The following is a 20,874-nucleotide window of genomic DNA, read 5'->3' as shown; positions in this document are numbered from 1 at the left end:
AATTTTTCAACAAACATTTATTGAGATCCCACTAGTGATAGTCACTAAGAATATACCTGAATACAACAGGTAAGAATCTTGACCTCATGGAGCTTACATTCTAGTGGAGATGAAGAAGACACAACAAAATAACTAACAAGTATGCAGTATGCAAAAAGATGAAGTGTTATAGAGAGAAAAAATGAGAAAAGGCAGAAGATGGGATTACAATACAAAATAAGGTGATCAGATAGGCTGAGTCTTTTGAGATAGTTCTGTATTTTCTATTCTTGATTTCAAAAGCAGAGAAATGTCCATTTATAAGCCTCCTAGTACAAAAAGGTAAATTACTATTTTTAATTGCTCTTGAACTTAAATGCTCTTATTAAGTATTTTTATGTTGGATCTTCTGCCAGAAAATAAATAAATAAATAAATAAATAAATAAATAAATAATACATAAATAAATAAACTAAACCAGAGCTTAGGTTTTGCTGGTTGTCTGCAGCTGCTTCAATTTATCAACTTAGCAACATTCTACTTTCTGAATTGACTGGCAATTTGGGGCATCAGAAGACATGTACCTAAGAGTTGATAATTCCAGAGAAAGAGAGTACTCTAGATTGTCTGGGACCAAAAACTCCGGTGAAGCTGTCTGATTTTAGTCATGTCAAGTTAATGCAGAAATTTCTTGCATTTCATGTTGTCCATTTCACATACAACAGATAAAACTACTAACCAACTACAAGTGTAGTTTAAATTGTTTTCAAGCATATGAGAATGGGTTTAGGTTCTCTATTTCTATTGCTTTCCTGCCTTTTTTTGAGTACATTTTCTTTCCTTTCACCTTGAAAAATCCTCTGCTGAGTACCTACTTACCAGTCAAATACTTATGGGACATCACTTCAGCTTCTGTTAAACCAAATCAGTGGTGCTTAATTAACCCTGGCTGTGCACTGGAATCATCTTTTAAAATTACTGATGTCTGGGCCCTGATTCCAATTAAACTAGAATTTCCAGGGGTGGGACCCAGGCATGAGTACTTATTCATTTATTTATTTATTTTGCAGTCAATCATGTTTTCATTTTCTTCTTTCTTTTTCCCTTCTTGTATTCCTTCTTTCTCTCTTTTACCTTTCATTCGTTCACATATGCCTCACATATACTTAAAATTTTAAAGACATGCCATTATACTCCACATTATGATTTTTTAAAAAATTCCAATTACATAAAAAGATTCCAATGCTCAGCTTAGGCCAACAATCTCTGAACTTAGCCTACAAGCCCCCAGCAGCCTCCCACCTAGCACCACTGAGGGTGTCCTAAGGTAATCAATCAGACTTTGTTACCTCTGTGGGGACTTCAGCTTTCACCTCATTCTCTTATTCTTTCAACTCCTTTCCTCCCTCTCCCTTACTTCTTGTCCCCTCTTGTCTGCTTCTGCCTGAGGCCTGCTGACAGCACCTGCTAACACTGTTTAGCCCTATTGGTGGCCAGCATTGGGTTAGTTTCAGCCCCTGATGCAAAACAGATCTAGTTACCTGGAGATTGCCCACTCATCACTTCTGCGGCTGCTTCTGTGGTTCGCTGGGGCCTCTCCACACCTGCCAGGCTGGCTGCTCTTCATGGCTGGTGCTGCCATGGGCCAACCCCAGGATGGCATGCTCTGACCCTCAGAATTCCTGTCTAAGAAGTGTTGTCAGAGCATGTGTGTATGCTCTCAGTGTGGCAGGAAAGGCATTTAATCATCATCTGGCCCTTTTCCTCTTTCCCATCTCACTTCCCACTATCACCACCACAGTACTCCCCGGCTGCCATACACACACATCACCTTATGTGTGCTATTATATTTCCCTAGATAAAACCTTTCCTCAACCTGGAAAACTGCATATTCATTCTGCAGAATCCTAACTCAGCTGTTACTCCCCTAAGAAGCCTTCTCCAATCCCCTTGATCACAGTGTTGTTCATATTGTATCCTGCTGGCTTGTGTGTGTATGTTCCTGGCTCCTCCTCTAGGCTCAAGGCAGAGGCTGGCTCTTTATTCTAAATGTCTTTAAATAGATAATAGCTTCTCAGTAAACGTTGAATGGAAGAAAATGTGAATAGACTCAAGGAATGTACATGGCAAACTACAGTTAGCTTGTAGACCACATCTGGCCTGTCACTTGTTTTGGTATCTAGAGTTTTATTGAAATACAGCTACACACATTTGTTTATGTATTCTTTGGCTGTTTTAGTGCTACAAGGCCAAAGTTGAATGGTTGAAACAGACACCATATGGCTCACAAAAGGCAAAAATATTTACTCTCCAGCCCTTTCCTGAAAAAGTTTGCTGACCTCTGATCTAAAAGAAACCTGAGAGGTCTCCTACAGTAACATATCCAGTAGAAAGATAATACAAGCCATACAGGTAATTTTAAATTTGCTAGTAGCCACATTGAAAAAGAAAAGAAACTGGTAAAAATTATTTTAGTAATATGTTTTATTTAATCCAATATATCCAAACATTATCATTTCAACATGCAATAAAAAAATTGTTTTGTAGTGAGATATTTTACTTTCTTGGTGTGGTACTAAGTCTTTGAAATCCAATGGGTATTTTACACTTACAGAATATGTTAATTTTGACTAAGTTCATTGTAAATGCTCCATGGTTACATGTGTGGCTAGTGACTATCTTATTGGGCACTTCTAGATCAAATCCATCACGTTATAGTTGAAGAAACTGGTCCAGAGAGAGAAAAAGTTTAATCTAATGTCACATTTAGTAGAAAAATTGGGCATTAAACCTGGCTGTCTTTATTCCTAGCAAAGTGCTCCACTGTCACATCATGCTGACTTTGGCCTTATTGTTTGTTCACTGGAAGAGATATGATAAGAAGATCTAGTTCCTAATTCTGTACAAGCGTTAATAAGTTGTGTGACTTTAGGATATTTCTCTCAGGATTTTCATTTCCTCATCTGTAAAATAAGAGCACTCAACTCACTAAAACTTAAAGGTTTTTAAATTTTAATGGTATATGACAATCAAACATGTTTGGTTTATAAACCAGAACACACTGCAGTTATTTTGCCTGAGAATTCTTTTCCTAAGAGGCTGTGTGCAAATATGAATTCATGGATATGTTGACTGTCACCATAACTTGAGGAAGGCTCTTTGAGGCCAGATTTCTGATGGACAATCCATTCACATCTACATTTTAGTAATAAGGACCAAGAGATTTGGAAATGATCCAAGAAGGTCATCGCTGAGGAGTGAAAGAGCAAAGAAGGGACTGGTGTTAGGGTCCATATGGGGCAGCAGAATGGCTTCCTCTCTCTGCTAAGCAGCATCAGAGTCTGTCACAGGCAACATGGCAGTGAAAGGAAATGGAGCTGGCATATCTTAAGAAATTAGAGGATAGAAAACTGTGACAAAGATTAGATAATCAGATTTGTTTGTTTGTTTGTTTATTTATTTATTTATTTATTTATTTATTTATTTATTTGAGACAGGGTCTCACTCTGTTACCTGGGCTGGAGTGCAATGGCATAATTTTGGCTCACTGCAGCCTCGATTTCCTGGGCTCAGGAGATCCTCCCACCTCAGCCTCCTGAGTGGCTGGGACCACCAGTCATGTGCCAGCATGCCCAGCTAATTTTTTTGTATTTTTTTATAGAGATAGGGTTTTGCCATGTTGTCCAGGTTGGTCTCAAACTCCTGGGCTCAAGCAATCTGCCCGTCTAGGTCTCCCAAAATGCTTTGATTAGCCATTGCACACAGCTTTTATTTTGTAAATAGTAAATATTGTAACAGAATCAATGGCTTTATTAAATTTGTACTCAAACCACAGAAGAAACTTAACAATGTAGGAGAAAGGCACATTGAAATGGAGAAATGGAGGTGGGCAGGCACCAAAAACAAATGTGCTTTTTAAAAAAAGTTTGCCTAAGATTGATTGTGTTCACTTTAAAACCCATTTACACCTTGCCCCTTCCTCTTAACAGAAACATTGCTTTCCTTCAGGGACTGGAGAAGATTGCAGTATAAGGCAAAAGGTATGGGCTTTGGAGTTAGACAGACTTGAATATGAACCCTAGATCCTCCTGTAACAATTATATGGCCTTGGCACAAGTTCATGCCTCAGTTTCCTCCTCTGTAAAATGTGCATAATAATAGTACTTACCTCACAGAATAGAAGATTAAATGATTAAATGAAGCAATATATGAAAAGTTCTTAGCACAGTGGGTATCACATAGTAAGTTCTAAATTAACCTTAGCTATCAGTCTCACTCTGAAAATAGGATTCAAGAGGCAGGAGAAGAACTACCAGTGTGCTGTATCCACAGCTGGCTATAGGTGAATCAGAACCGGCCCACCATGTTTATGGAAATGGTGGTATAAATTAAATTGTGTACATGTAAATTAGTGCAACTCTAGAGCATTCTGAGGGAATCTCACTGTATCACTGACTCCTCTGTTATAAATGCCTCCAGAGAGTGACTGGGCAGCTGGACATGAAGGTAAGGAGTCTCCCAGGGAGCAAGACATCTTGCTTTTGTTACCTGATAGGTAGGTTCTTCAGAATTCTAAAACGGAATTTTGTTTCTTTATGGCAGTATTTCATTTTTATAAGCGTGTGCATTGCTAACTGACTTTAGAATGGTTTTGTTATCTTTCATCTTTCTGAAAAATATGACACAACAGTTTAAGCGACGTCAAGTTTACATCTTGTGTAGGAGAATTTACCCTCCAGTACCAAATGACTTTATAAAACAAAACTTGTGCGTTTGTGCAGCCAGCAGAGGTGGGCTCCCGCCCAGCCAACTCATCTACCACGCTTCCTGCAGGATGGATTCAACTTAGCATATTTGCAATCACTGGTCAAAGACCGAGGAGATAACCCTGGGGATTTCTTCCTGGGACACTTCTCAGGGAAAACTCAGCTCCTTAGATAGAACAGCAGATTTATTTTGAACCAACTGTCAGCTACAATTGAACTAGGAGACTACCCTTTTTCCTGTAATTTAGAGTATTTAAAAGAAATACACAATAATAACTACATCCAACACTTACGTAGCGCTTATTGGCCACCAGTATTCTGTCTATTTTACTTTTATTAACTCATTTAATCTTAACAACCCTATGAAGCCCATCCTGCTATTATCATCATTCTTATTTAACAGATAAGGAAGGACAATGATGTCAAGTAACTTGTCCAAAACTATACAGCAAGTAAGAAGCAGAGCCTGAGATCAACCCTAGGCAGTCTGGCTCTAGTCTGTGCCTTTATTTCCCTGTGTCACGTCTACAAGTTAAGAAGTGCCTTTTTAATTTTTGGCCAATGTTTTTGATGTGACTGCAAGTATGTAGAATTTAAAGACTATTTTATTTAATAAAAATTATGTATAATACTTGACTTTGATACTAAGTCAATTTGTACTTTTTCACGACTTTTAAGTTGTTAGTTATTCGCCAAAATGATTATGGAATTACAATATATTTTATTTTGTGAATAAAGAAAGACAAACAGGTGGGGCACAGTGACTCATGTGTATAATCCTAGCACTTTGGGAGGCCAAGATGAATGGATTGCTTTGAGCTCAAGAGTTTGAGACCAGCCTGGGCAACGTGGCAAAATCTCATCTCTACAAAAAATACAAAATTAGCCAGGTGTGGTGGCACGTGGCTGTGGTCCCAGCTACTTAGTAGGCTGAGGCTGGAGAATTGCTTGAACCCAGGAGGTGGAGGTTGCGGTGAACCGAGATCACACCACTGCACTCCAGCCTGGGCGACAGACCAAAACCCTGTCTCAAAAAAGAAAAGAAGGAAGGAAGGAAGGAAGGAAGGAAGGAAGGAAGGGAGGGAGGGAGGGAGGGAGGGAGGGAGGGAGGGAGGGAAGGTACACTCCTGCTTCCTCTCATCTTTATGTGAAATTCACGGTCATCCCTCAAAATCAGTGTATACACATCACCTCTGATATGAGGCCTTCAGTTGTGGAGTTAATTACTTCTGCTACTGCTACAGCTTATATACATATCTATAATTTTACTTATCACAGTGCATTGTAATTATTTGTGTATCTTACTTATGACCTATGCTTGACAGGAAAGCCTGAGGATAGGATCTATGTATTACTCATGTGTGCATTTGTGTAATAAAGTCAACAAATTTTTGTTGAACTGTATTTGAGGAAAAATTCTTATATTTAAATGGATTTCTTTTTTTCTTTTTCTTTCTTTTTTTTTTTTTTTTTTTTTAAGATGGAATCTCACTCTGTTGCCCAGGCTGGAGTGTCAGTGGCATGATCTTGGTTCACTGCAACCTCCACCTCCCGCATTCAAGCAATTCTCCTGCCTCAGCCTCCTGAGTAGCTGGGATTATAGGTGCCCACCACCATGCCCGGCTAATTTTTGTATTTTTAGTACAGACGGGGTTTCACCATGTTGGCCAGGCTGGTCTCAAACTCCTGACCTCAGGTGATCTGACTGCCTCAGCCTCCCAAAGTGATGGGGTTACTAAATGGATTTCTTTTATTTGAAGTGTTTTTATTCAGTTGATCAGACAGATTTAACATAAGAGAAATTTCTGGAATACATGATGATTACTCATAAAATTTTATGATGACTACTCATAAAATTTTTCTTATTTGAAATACTGTGGGTGCAAAACTATGGAATAACTTAGCTGTATTCATTCTAAAGAACTGTAGCCTTTACTGCATGAAATATTTATAGTCCATTCTTCTAATATTAATAATTCTACCATTTAGCCGGGCACGGTGGCTCACGCCTGTAATCCCAGCACTTTGGGAGGCCGAGGTGGGTGGATCACGAGGTCAGGAGTTCGAGACCAGCCTGACCAACATGGTGAAACCCCATCCCTACTAAAAATACAAAAATTAGCCAGGCGTAGTGGCACGCACCTATAATCCAAGCTACTGAAGAGGCTGAGGTATGAGAATCGCTTGAACCCAGGAGGTGCAGGTTGCAGTGAGCTGAGATCACGCCACTGCACTCCAGCCTGGGTGACAGAGCAAGACTGTCTCAAAAAACAAAACAAACAAAAAAACCTCTACCATTTATTCTAAAATCTACCATTTATTCTAAAATTACATTTATTTACCACTTATTCTTAAATCTTATTGAGTCTAAGTTTTAAAGAGTTATGTGAAGCAGATGCAGTGGCTCATGCCTACAATCTCAGCACTTTGGGAAGCTGATGCAGGCATATCTCTTGAGCCCAGAAGTTCGAGACCAGCCTGGGCAGCAGAGCGAAACCCTGTCTCTACAAAAAACACAAAGTTAGCCAGGTATGGTGGCATGCACCTGTAGTCCCAACTACTCAGGAGGCTGAGGCAGGATGATTGTTTTGAGCCCAGAAGGAAGACGCTGTATTGAGCCATGATCTCACCACTGGCTTTCCGCCTGGGCAACAGAGGAATACTCCGTCTCAAAAAATAAAAATAAAAATAAAAATAAATGAGCAAATATACACACATCAGATTTTAGTGAAACAAGGAGCACAGCACTGCAGCTCAATTATACAAATAGAAGCAAATACATCTATGTAACACTTAAATTTCACCACTTAAGCACTGCTTTTTATAAGAATAAAAGCAAAGTAATTATACTGCATATTTGATTAAAATTAGTTGAAAATCAACATGGTTCTAACATGCTGTAATTCACCCAGCAGCTACTATTAACAATAAATTTTTTTAAATCCCAAATTTATGTAATTTCTGCTACTAAGCATATTTACATAGCCTGAATTAAAACAAAACTTAAGCTTATGTTACTTCTAACTGGCTTCCTGAATTTAATATAAGAGCTCTTTTCAATTAAAATATTTTGGATCAAGATTTATAATTTATTTTGCCATTCTAAGAGAATATATTTTCATATATTTAAATTATAAACATGCTGGTGTTCACAATGTTTTTAATATAAGCATTATGAATCCTGGACCTCAGATTCCCTAGGGGTCTTTTAGGAACTTGTAGTAAATATTTAATAGAGGATATGAGCTTTCTATTTTAATCTTTATTTTTCCAGAAGGGGATATTGTTTAATCCATCCATATTTACTCTATATTCCTCTAAGATAACGCCACTAGGGATGTAGTGGACTTACAAAATCTAACTTCCAAATTCTCAAAGGCTCATTGTATTTTGAATGTTTGCCTATAATGGGATATTGCAGAGTCTGTTGAACAAACAGAAGTAATTAGTTAAAGGATGTCAAAAGAACAAGTTTTTTTTCTCTTTCTCCTTCCTTCCTTCCTTCCCCACTTCCTTCCGTCCTTCCTTCTTTCTTTCTTTTTTGAGACAGTGTCTTGCTCTGTCGCCCAGGTTGGAGTACAGCGGCACGATTTGGGCTCACTGCAGCCTCTACCTCCCGGGTTCAAGCAATTCTCCAGCCTCAGCCTATCAAGTACCTGGGGCTACAGGCATGTGCCACCACACCCAGCTAATTTTTTGTACATTTAGTAGAGACAGGGTTTCACCATGTTGCCCAGGCTTGTCTCGAACCTCTGAGCTCAAGTGATCCACCAGCCTTGGCCTCCCAAAGTGTTGGGATTACAGGTGTGAGCCACTGCAGCTAGAGTACAATTTTTTTTCTTATGCTACATTTACAACTAATTGTAAAGACTTTTAAGAATTAATCTAGAAGCAAACTGGTTTTGCAAATGAAGTATTGGAGAATTTTTTTCTTCATGTACAACCTTTGAGATGTAAAAGGAAGCTATTATTTTCATGGAGTCATCTTGTCTCAAAAAAAGTCTGTGTTGTTTTTAAATGTGTGGCTTGCTCTATTTTAAAACAATAATTTTATTTTATTTATTTTTATTTTTTATTATTTATTTTGAGACCAGGTTTCGCTCTTGTTGCCCAAACTGGAGTGCAATGGTGCAATCTTGGTTCACTGCAACCTCCACCTCCCGCGTTCAAGCGATTCTCCTGTCTCAGCCTCTCAAGTAGCTGGGATTACAGGTATGCACCACCACGCCTGGCTAATTTTGTATTTTTAGTAGAGACGGTCTTTCTCCTTGTTGGTCAGGCTGGTCTCAAACTCCCAACCTCAGGTGATCCACCCGCCTCGGCCTCCCAAAGTGCTGGGATTATAGGCATGAGCCATGGCACCCAGTCTTATTTTATTTTTTGAGATGGAGTCTTGCTCTGTTGCCCAGGCTGGAGTGCAGTGGTGCTATATTGGCTCACTGCAGCCTCTACCTCCCAGGTTCAAGCAATTCTCCTGCCTCAGCCTCCCAAGTAGCTGGGATTACAGGCACACACTACCATGACTGTCTAAATTTTGTATTTTTAATAGAGACAGGGTTTCACCATGTTGGCCAGGCTAGCCTCAAACTCCTGAACTCAAGTGATCCACCCGCCTTGGCCTCCCAAATTGCTGGGATTACAGCCACTGCACCCGACCAATAATGGGGAATTTTTAAAGTCACCCATAATCTCACCATCCTAACAAAATAAAATTTCATTATTTTATGTTTCTGCATCAGATTTGTTTTGCACGTTGCTAGACAGTCTGTAGCATTACAATTTTAATAACATCATAGTTCCTCTCTCTTTTGCCCTCTCTATATATACATTCAATCATCAACCAGACATTTTTAACAGGTATGGAAATGGACGAACGCAGGAAAATAAGGGAAGGTAATCATTTGTTTTTGAAATGGCTGAATCTTTTAATATCTCCCTTTGCAGACAATCCACACTCATCTGCTTTGCTTCTGACAGCAAATAGCAAAGCTAGCCTTGGTCATTACGAGTTCTATCTTTTGTTCAAGTCCAACTTGTCCTTATTCAACCTACATTCTAGCCATTTCAGTAGATTTCTCTCTGGGGCTTAGAGCACATCAACAAACATGTGGACCTTTGATTTGTTGGTCAGGAACAAAAGCTAAACATCTTACAAAGGGATAAAACTCATCTTTTTTTCAGCTTATGTTAGCAGGAAGAGTTGTTTCAGCCCCATGGAAACTCTGAACACTATTTTGAACTTATTGCCTGGTGCTTCGGAGCAATGGGATCAATATTTGGAGGCATTTTTTCAAATCTTACAATTCCAAATCAATCTCAGCAAGTCGAACTAAACTTTATTTGGCCTTAACAATTCAAATCTTCAATATTTCTTTCCAGAGTTTTGCAAGTCAATCATATCTGTTCTTTAATGTGTTTCGGTTTTGTTTGAAGCATGGGTCTTTCATCGTTTGTAATTTTAACTTTTTATGCTCATGAAAGTAACACAAGCTCATTATAAAAAGTTAAAACATTACAGAAATATTGTAGAAAGTTAAACTTTTGTGATGTGGAGAGCCATTGTTAATAGAGAAATAGCAGATATTCGTCAAGAATGTTTTCCTGATTACTAGCACATATCCTTATATAGACGTTTTTAATTTCTTGACTGTTATATAACTCTTAGAAACATACTCGTCATACATTACATATTGTTTTGTACATCGTGTTTATCATCTTGTATCTCTTGGGTCTCTTTCCATGTTAGTACTTATAAAGTCTACTTCATTCTTTTCATTAGTCACATAGTATTCATGTATACATACATATATATATATAATGACTTAAATCCATAATGATGGACATTTGTTTCCAGATTAGTTTTATTTGTTTCTTTGTGTTGTTTTGTCATACCAATGCTGCTGTGAATATCCTTTTAAATATACCTGTATATATGTGGAACACAGTATTTTAAAGCTTTAAAAAGGAAAGTAATGAACTCATACTGTTTTAATGTATTTCATTCTTGTTAGCAGTTCATCTTACCAGCCTACAAAACGTGTAATAAATATTCCAAAAATTTTCTTCAGTATCTTTAGTTCTCAAAGATAGCTGCATTTTTCTAGAATTTAAGAATATTGTCCTACAAATGACCTTCCAACATGTTCTTTTATGATTCACTGAATGATAGTAATAATGATTCCTTGACCATTATATAGCTCTTCAGTTTACAAAGCACCTTCACATAATTATCTCATCTGACTCTCACATCAATGTGATGTATGCAGGACAGGTTTATAGGAAAAAAATGGTGCTGAGTTGGAAATTTTTACTGCCTAAAATAGTTATATAAAGTCTTTTGTTCTGCTAACTCAAGGGGTCAAGTCCACTGTCATGATGGGATTGTGGTATCATATTGGTAACTTAATGTGAAAAAAAACACTTCTGCGTCACTTCAATAACTGATGTTGCTAAATTACTGTTCAGTTTTCAAGCGTTTTATTTAATTCTCTGATATCTAGAGATTAGGCTCAGCAGGCATTTTTCAGGTAAGTGCTCCAGTAATTGCTACTCCAAAACCAAGTATTTGCAGTAGTTGTTAAAGGTTGGTGAGTTTCAGTGTCACTTTTTCTTGTTTAGAATTGGAAGAACAGAGGGTAAAGGTGGGGAAAAAAAGTTTACAGAAATGTAGCACCAACAGGACAGTGCCTGCTAAGACCTTGGAAATTTCTATCCCCACCCGATATTATTTCTGTATCCCTATGATCCTTCCTTTAAACAGTGCCTGTAATGATTGGGCGCGTAATAAATGGTGATGCTTCTCTCATTTCCCCCACTCCTGGTAGGAAGTAGTCTCCTATACAGGAAGAGAAAATCATTGTCCTATTGCCTCCCACTTTGAGAAAGGAAGCAATCTTGAATGACACTATTGTTTCCATAGCTGCAAATTTACTTTGTCTCATTAGTAAATCTATCCATACCCTCAGTTTAGCTGAGAATGCACTTCTGAATTTCCTCTCTCCCTATATCTACTCTAACAAGTACAGGAACTCAAAATCAGTTCCCAGATCTGAAATCCTATGAGATTATATAAGTTCATTTTCTGTTGTTTATAACAGAATATCTGAAATGGAGTAATTTATAAAGAAAAATAATTTGTTTTTTATAGGTACGGAGGCTAAGCAGTCCAAAGTTGAGGGGCCACATCTGGTGAGAGCCTTCTTGTTGGTAGGGACTCTCTGCAGAGTCCCAAGGAGGCACAGAGCATCACACGGTGAGGGGTTTGAGTGTGCTAACTCAGGTCTCTTTTCCTCTTCTTATAAAGCCACATGTCCCACACCATGGATAACCCATTAATCCATTCATGACAGCAGAGCCCTCAGGACACAATCACCTCTTAAAGGCTTCTCAACACTGCCACACTGGGGATTAAGTTTCAACATGAGTTTTGGAGAGGACACATTTTCAAACCATAGCAGAGATCCAGTCCACTTCAAGCTCTGCTTGAATATGATAGCAATTTCTAAGCAACCATGATCCTACAGAGTGGCTACATCAATGTTTTAAAATGAGTTATATTACTTACAGAGAAATTACATTGCTAGGACTTTGAAATTCTGATGCTCTGTTCTTTTCCATCAGTAGAATTATAGGAAGTTGATCTGCCCTTATCCCATCTGTCCAATAGTACTTTGTATTGCTCAAATTGTTCTTGGCTGTCAAGTCTTCACTGTCTGGTCTCTTCAGTGTCCTGTGTGTAATACCTAGCTCATTCTCACCTCTCTGCCTTTCCTTATATTGTTGCTGTCCTTCAAATCCTTCTGTCTGACCTATCTGAATTCTAATCAAGTTTTGAGAGCAAACCCCCAAGTCACACCACATAAAGGCTTCCCTCCTATGACAGAGTCCCACTGTTGTCGGTACACAGGCAGAGATAAGTCAACACCTTTCTGCACATTCTGATGTCTTTCCATTCCCAACTTGTATCAAATTTGTACTCTTGAAACCAAGCTTTTAAAACAGTAACATGTTTATTGGGTTGCAATAATCATATTAGACACCAGAGTGTAGCATATGCCTTGCCCATTCTCACATCCCTAGGGCCTTCTCTCTGACCCAAATGGGGAGACACACTGACTAACAAGCTTGGATTTTAATACATATCTCTGGGCCTATCAAAATACTCCCATTGAAAATAAGAGTCATCAGTTGATCAGTTTCTTACTCAAGTAGTGTATGGGAATGGTAGATAGTTCCAGATTAATCAATGGCAAATGCCCTGTTCTTGTTTGACAAACAAATTCCCCTTCTGTACACAAGAATGACCTATTGGCCCTCATGATATTTATACAGCATGTACCTTTGGACACATTTCACTGATTCAGGGTATTTTGAGCATAAATATTCCACAATTGGTTGAAATTTCTCTAATACTTTTTTTTTTTTGTAGAGACAGGAGTCTTGCTATGTTGCCCAGGCTGGTCTTAAACTCCTGACCTCAAGCTATCCTCCTGCCATGGCTTCCCAAAGCGCTAGGATTGTAGGCGTGAGCTGCCGTGCCCAGCTTTCATTAATACTTTCTAGTTCACAATAATATATTTCATAAATCTGATAAATTAGAAAATTCCAATTCAGATAATTTTAAAATGCAGGCACTTCAGTCAGGGCAAAAGAGTGAGGCCTTGTCTCAAAATGAAAAGAAAAGAAAAGAAAAGCTTAAAATCTCCCAAATTGGCTCCTTTGACTTGTTCTTCTGTTTCCTTTGACTTCTGTTCTTCCTTCCTTTAAAAAAAAAAAAAAAAAAAATACACGACCAGACGTGGTAGCTCACATCTGTAATCCTAGCATTTTGGGAGGCTGAGGCAGGAGGATCACTTGAGGTCAGGAGTTCAAAACCAGCTTGGCCATCATGGTAAAATCCTGTCTCTACTAAAAATACAAAAAATTAACTGGGCATGGAAAGTGAGCATTTCCTATGATAATTTTATCTGCTTTCACCTGGCTAGTCCTATGAGCTACCTAACTTAAGATTTAAAGTCCTATGTTACATGTTAATAGTTTAATGTGTTGATCATGGACTTCCTAACTAAAGTATAAACTTCTCAAGGGCAAGAACGCCACACAAATGACTTTTTTTTCTTAAGGTTAGTCATGTGAAGCAATGGGAGTAGAAAAGAAACAAAGAAACCTGCCACTAACTGTGATCAATTTGTTGTAGACACCACCGCACTTGGGCTAGCCTCAAATGACTCTTGTACCTGTCATAGCTCTTGTTACACCCTTAAGCACATCAAGACACTCAACATGTACTCATTGATTGAAGTCAATGTCATCTTTGGGATGAGGTGCTTAAATTCCATTTCAATGAGTTTTAGGTAAGTGATAGTGAATCAGTTGGGATCCTGGGGGAAGAAACAAAATTCATCTAGATGGTTCAAATGAAGAGACTTTAATGAAAAGACTATTCAAACATACATAAGCAAGGTTAAGAAGAGACAAAATACGGTGAGATACCCAGGGACCACCTTCAGAGGGAAAACCACTTTCCCCCTGGGGCTGTAGAAACAAAGAAAATAGAGTAGTTAGCAGGGCCCAGTAGAAGCTGGAGCTGGGGAAGAAGACCAGTGTGGTTGGGGAGTGATGCGGCTACTGTGAGAGATGGGGTGCCAAAGTGGGGGCAGGGAAGACATGCCGACTTTACACTCTCAGATCCCCTGTGTGTTTCAATTCAAACAGACTTAAGGAGACACAGTTAGCACATTTCAGCCTTCTGAGGCACAGTCCAGGGCACAGAAGGGGGAAGAAGAGATGCAGGTGGAGAGGAAAGGGAAGGACTGGGCAGCATTGGCAAAATAACCAGCATAGAAGGTTTCCATTATAAACGGGGGCAAGAAAAGCCTGGATCATTATGTACAGAATAAGAAAAGCCTGGCAACCCTAAAATTATCTGAGAAAAACTAAATCTAACTTAGCCAAATTTAGGCCCCACAATTATAGGACATTGATCTGCCCCATCCCATCTGACATGGTGTTAATTTCTTCCTTAAATCTCTCTGAATACACTCTGAATAAATAGATTAAATATTGTTAACATTGTTTCAATTTTTGCAGGAAGTGAACATATATATCTATCCATCACAGCAATGAATAAAATTCATTTACAGACGTAACTGCCATCACACTCAAAAGTTAGGGCCCTACTGCTTAAATGAGCATCTCTGGTGTTTTGGTTTGCTTTTGGCTGTAAAGTAAAACAATAAAACAAACATGTACCTTTTGTTAAAATTTATTTTAAATTTAAATTTAATGTCTTTTACTTTGGTTTTGTGCCTATTCATAACATGGTGGTTAGTGAATATTTACATAAATAAAATCACAGAATAGAAAATATTAAAGTCTTGTAATCTATCATCTCATTTAACATATAAAGAAACAGGTTCTCACCAGTTAATTCACCTGCCCTTGATCAAATGGTTGTAGCAGTGCCAGACCAGAATGCAGACAGTCTGCATCCTAATCCAGCTACCCATAGTCCTAGAAATGCTTGATTTAGATCTAATTAAATGGCAAAAGGGCATAGAGGTTAAGGGCAAAGGTTTGGAATTAGGCAGATTTAGGTTCAAATGCAGGTGGATTTTAGGCAAATGACAAATTCCTGCTCAGCTTCTTTTTCCTTCCCTATAAAGATGGCATGAATACAGAATACCTATCCCATTAGGGTTGTTATGGGTTGAGTGAGGAAATATACATTAGCATAATGCTTGGCATATAATTTTTTTTTGAGATGAAGTCTTGCTCTGTCGTCCAGACTGGAGTGCAGTGGTGCAATCTCACGATCTCTGCTCACTGCAACCTCCACCTCCCGGGTTCAAGCAATTCTCCTGCCTCAGCCTCCCAAGTAGCTGGGATTACAGGCACCCACCACCATGCCTGGCTAATTTTTTATTTTCAGTAGAGACAGAGTTTCACCATGTTGGCCAGGCTAGTCTCAAAATCCTGACCTCAGGTGATCCACCTACCTTGGCCTCCCAAAAGTGTTGGGATTACAGGCATGAGCCACCGTGCCCAGCTAGATTTCACTTTTTAGAGCAGTTTTAGGTTTGTAGGGAAAATAATTACCTTTTGATTCACAGCGATTGATATTATTGTACCCAGTGAAAAGCTGAAAATAACTGGAAAGCATAAAGCACTATACAAATATAAGGTGGTATTTTTCTTATGAATGAATAGTAGGAAATGCCCAGGACCTAGCTAACACACCAGAAAGAGATAAATCAACAGAATTTATTCTACCTAGGATTTTAAAGAATATCAAGGGTAAAGTTGTGCAATTGCTAGCAAAGTTGTGTATCCTGTTATGGCAAATTTTCCAGGGGACTGATGAATTGCCTATCTGAATTCTATCTGAAAGACGAGTTGCAAGCATAGCTGTGGAAACATACACATAGTGAATATCACACTATACTGGACAAAATAGCTGAATCTGTAATTAAATGGTAGGATCACTGAAAAATGTAAAAACAACCTACTGGGGAAAAGGCACCATAGCTTATAAAGGAAGTTCATGTATAAATATTGTGAGCTCTTTAGGGAAATAATGACTATTGTGGCAAAGGGGAAACCAGCAAATACAATTTACAGACATAAGACTTCTCAAAAATCTTTATATGCAGAGACATTTCCTATTCTTAAATAAGTTTTTGTTTGTTTGTTTTTTCTTTCGAGACGGAGTCCTGCTCTGTCACCCAGGCTGGAGTGCAATGGCACAGTCTCGGCTCCCTGCAAACTCCGCCTCCCGGGTTCAAGCGATTCTCCTGCCTCAGCCTTCCTTAAATAAGAATTTTTTAAATTGGGTTTCCTTGGATTGGCAGCACTTTAATAAAATACATGAGACAAATGCAGTGGCTTACACCTGTAATCCCAGTATTTTGAGAGGCCGAGGCAGGCAGATCACTTGAGCCCACAAGTTTCAGACAAGCCTGGCCAACATGGCGAAAACCCGTCTACACAAAAAATACAAAAATTTGCTGGGCATGGTGGTGCACGCCTGGAGTCTCAGCTACTGGGGAGGCTGAGGTGGGAGGATGGCTTGAGCCTGGGAGGCAGAGGTGGCAGTGAGCCAAGATTGTGCCACTGCACTCCAGCCTGGGCAATAGAGCCACACCTTGTCTCAAAAAAAATTTATATATACATATAGGGATGGGAGCTGGTTTAAAATGAAGAAAGAGTATATGAATCAATAAATACATCCTAATTTGGAGAAGCCTAAAGAGCAGAGTTTCAAAGATCCCTCTGCTGGGACAAATATATTTAAAATTTGTGTAAGCAATCTGGAGGCCAGAATACCCAGGGTCATAGATGATGTGACTTCTTCTAAGTAGAGAAAGCCTGCAATAGCAATGGGGGAAATGACAGGAAAATAGGAAAACTCTGAAGTTCGGGTAAGTAGACAGAAAGGTAGCAGCTTCCATTGTTTTACACTAAATGTCCAGGAGTGTTGATTCCCCTTTCAAATAAAGTGATTGCAGGGAGATGCTGTTAGTTAAGGGAGTGCCATGAGCAAAAGGAAAGCTTCACATAACTGAAGCCTCAGTGTTCATTCTAAAGTAGGTTTTGGGCAGGGCAGAAGAACTATGAAGACAGACTTTTCCCTTAAGGGTAAATGCCTTGTGGAGGTTTAGCTAAAAATTGTAGTTAGGTACAATTTTCAATGATAATAATCAATTTTCAATGATAATCTGCACTCCCGTTTATAGATGAAAAAGACCAAAATGTAGCTTAGTTCAGAAGGATTCAGAGATCACTGAACATGAAGTAAAAAATATTTTCTGTTTGTATGCTAGGGTCTCTGTTTTGCTTTCCTTTTACACTGGATAAGATCACAGAGTTGGTATGTATGCCTCTGTGTAAAAAACACACAGGTTTCAGATGCTTTAAAAGTATACATTTCAGAAATTTGAAGTTGGTTTCCCTAATTCTTTTTTTAAAGGAAAATTTGCATTACTTTAATTATTTTTATATATAGAAAACTCAACAGTGTACGTTCAACCCAGTTTGATGCAAGTTCTTTAGCCTTTGCCTTTTTGAGCTTGGCAATGTGAGCCACAGACTTGGGACCCAGGACATTGTCTCGGATCTCATCATATATGTTGTTGTAATTGGTCCTGATAGTTTCCACCCGCTTAGCCAAAGCTCCTTTGTCTTCCACATCAACTTGTGTGAAGGTGACAATGATCCAGTTCTTCCTGTGGACTAGACATCCCAGTCTTGCTTCCCTCTTGATAATGTAGTAAGTGACCCCCATTTTACAACACAGGGCAGGCAGGAAGACCAGACGTTTTGTGCCACACGTTGTGTGCAATCACCAGCAGCTGAGCTTTCTTGTTCTCCACCAAGGTGTGACGGTCTTAACTCCTGCTCAAAGGCCAGGTAGTCTCTTAATGGGGACATCCCCTTTGCTGGCAGCTTTCTTCTCAGTCAGGCCAACAGCCTCTGCTTCTTCTCCTTGCTTTGTCTCTGTCCTGTACTTGTGGGCCAGCTTAAGCAGCTGAGTAGCTGTTTGGTGGTTCAGAGCCTGAAAGAACTGGTTAATCGCAGGAGGCACTTTAAGCCGCTTATAGAGGATGGCTCTCTGCCATGGCAACGTGATACAGCAAGGCCATTTCACAAAGCAGGTGAGGTCTCTTTTGGGCTGGATGTCCTGTCCAATGCCAAAATTTTTAGGCCTTTTCTCAAACAGGGGATTCATCACTTTCTTGGATTCCTGATTCTGGAGCCACCTTCTTCCCCTTGGCCTTTGTTCCTTTTGGCATCTTGGGTGGTGGAAGAGAGAGCCAGTTTCCCCAATTCTTACATAGTCGAATGTTCCCTTTTCATTTCATAGTTCCTCTTAAGTAGTTGATTGTAAGATAATACAAGGAATAGAAAAAAATGCAACTAATTTTCACATCAGTAAAAGAAACAGAAGTCCGGGCGTGGTGGCTCACACCTGTAATCCCAGCACTTTGGGAGGCCGAGGCGGGCATATCACGAGGTGAGAAGATCGAGACCATCCTGGCTAACGCAGTGAAACCCCGTCTCTACTAAAAATACAAAAAATTAGCCGGGCGTGGTGGTGGGTGCCTGTGGTCCCAGATACTCGGGAGGCTGAGGGAGGAGAATGGCGTGAACCCAGAAGGCAGAGCTTGCAGTGAGCAGAGCTTGTGCCACTGCTCTCCAGCCTGGGCGTCAGAGCAAGACTCTGTCTTTCATATGTAAAGAGTGCATTTACTAAGCATTTGCTTAGTAAATATTTCATTTAATTATTACAACAAATCCTTCAGGTACTATCATTATTCACATCTTAGAACCTGGGAGACTGAGGCTTACAGATGATGTGTTTAAATAACACATCCCGTGCTACCTGGCTGGGCCAAGAGGACTCAAACTCAAAATCCATCCGATTCCAAAATTCATGTTCTTAATAGCCCTATATAAGAATTTACTGCTATTCTCAAAGTTCATGTTTGTATTTGAGTGTGATTAGTATTAACATTACAAAGGGCAGTTTCATTAAAATATTCTCTCTTTTTTAATCTCTAATTATCTTTAATCACTACTTTTATTTTTCATTTTATTCTACATGCAGCTTACCCTGTTAGTACAACAACCAACATTATAGATTCTAAAATTGTTTTTCAATAGGGACATGTTGCTGAATGTCATGACTACTCATGTACTGGTTCTGGTGCTTTCAAATACATTTGCTTTGTGATGCCCACTCTACTGCATTTTGAGTAGGTTGTAAATCTTGTTAAAAACCAATAGAAAATATAATTTCAGAATGTTTCAAAAGTAATCTCTCATGCTACTGGAACCTCAAATATTTTATGTTTCTTTCTTTGCACAGTTCAAAAAGAACTCTGATAACAATAATTTTACCTTTAAAAATAACATTTTTTTCTGATTCCAAAAAGTAATACATGCTCACTTGAAAGAATTTACAATATGTATAAATGTATAAAGAAAAAGTATACAACATTTCATTAACCAGAGATGAAATATAATGAACATTTTAATGCACTTCCTTTAAATACATATAAGACTAAAATGTTAACTTTGGTTTATTTTGGAGGTGGTGGTGAAAGAATTTTAAGTAAAGTTATATGTATATATTCATCTAAGATATTCATCTCAGTTTTCAAATGCTTTCTCTAGCTTAAACTTATCCCATTTCTCTACATGGCGACTATGAAATGTTATGATGATAAGCAAAAATGTGGCTAATTGGTTGGGCGCGGTAGCTCACGCCTGTAATCCCTGCACTTTGGGAGACCAACGCAGGTGGATCACCTGAGGTCAGGAGATCAAGACCAGCCTGGGCAACATGATGAAACCCAGTTTCTACTAAAAACACAAAAAAATTAGCTGGGTGTGGTGGCACGTGCCTGTAATCCCAGCTACTCAGGAGGGTGAGGCAGGAGAATCACTTGAACCCGGGAGGCGGAGGCTGCAGTGAGCCAAGATTGTGCCACCGCACTCCAGCCTGGGCAACAAGAGCAAAACTCTGTCTCAAAAAAAAAAAAAAAAAAAAAAAAAGAAGTGGCTAATTAGTCTAGTTGTGAATTGAAAAATGTAAATTAATGAGATATAAACAGAAAATTTGATATTTTTGTATGTTTTATGTCACTGTATACAAATCAAATAACATATAAAAGTCTTAAAAATAGCTAACATATATGAGTGCTTTTTGTGTACCAGGCACTGTTCCAAGGGTTTTGTTTGTTTTCATTCACTTAATCCTCACAACTGTATGAGGTAAGGACTATTATTTATTCTCCATTTTACAAATAAGAAAGCTTAGGCATCAAGAGGCTAAGTAATTTGCTTGAAGTCTTGGTTTGCCAAGAAACTAATCATGGCAAGCTAGAATTTTTTTTTTCTTGTTATTCATTGGGTTATTTAAAATTTAATGGAAAAACAAAGATGATAAATTAGGGCATTATCATGGACATATTAAATCTTCATTTCAGGAAGGAAAATGAGAGTTCCACATGACGTTCTTGTAGATGAAGAAGGTATTAATAAAAGAGGTGAATGCACTCCTAGGAGAGACTGGAGCTGGCTGAGCCCTTGGATTGAAAGGGCAGGTTAGTGGATCAGTATCAAGAACA

The 20,874-nt window shown here is 38.8% G+C and overlaps 1 pseudogene; it reads right to left on the bottom strand.

Moving 5' to 3' along the window:
• Positions 1–18,534, bottom strand: part of LOC111544490 — an 86,845-nt pseudogene extending 68,311 nt beyond the window's left edge.
• Between the last annotated feature and the right edge of the window lie 2,340 nt (positions 18,535–20,874).

Source organism: Piliocolobus tephrosceles, chromosome 4, assembly GCF_002776525.5.
Source record: "Piliocolobus tephrosceles isolate RC106 chromosome 4, ASM277652v3, whole genome shotgun sequence".
Classification (NCBI taxonomy): domain Eukaryota; kingdom Metazoa; phylum Chordata; class Mammalia; order Primates; family Cercopithecidae; genus Piliocolobus; species Piliocolobus tephrosceles.
The sequence above is the reverse complement of the archived record's forward strand: the minus strand, read 5'-3'. Positions and strand labels throughout refer to the sequence as shown.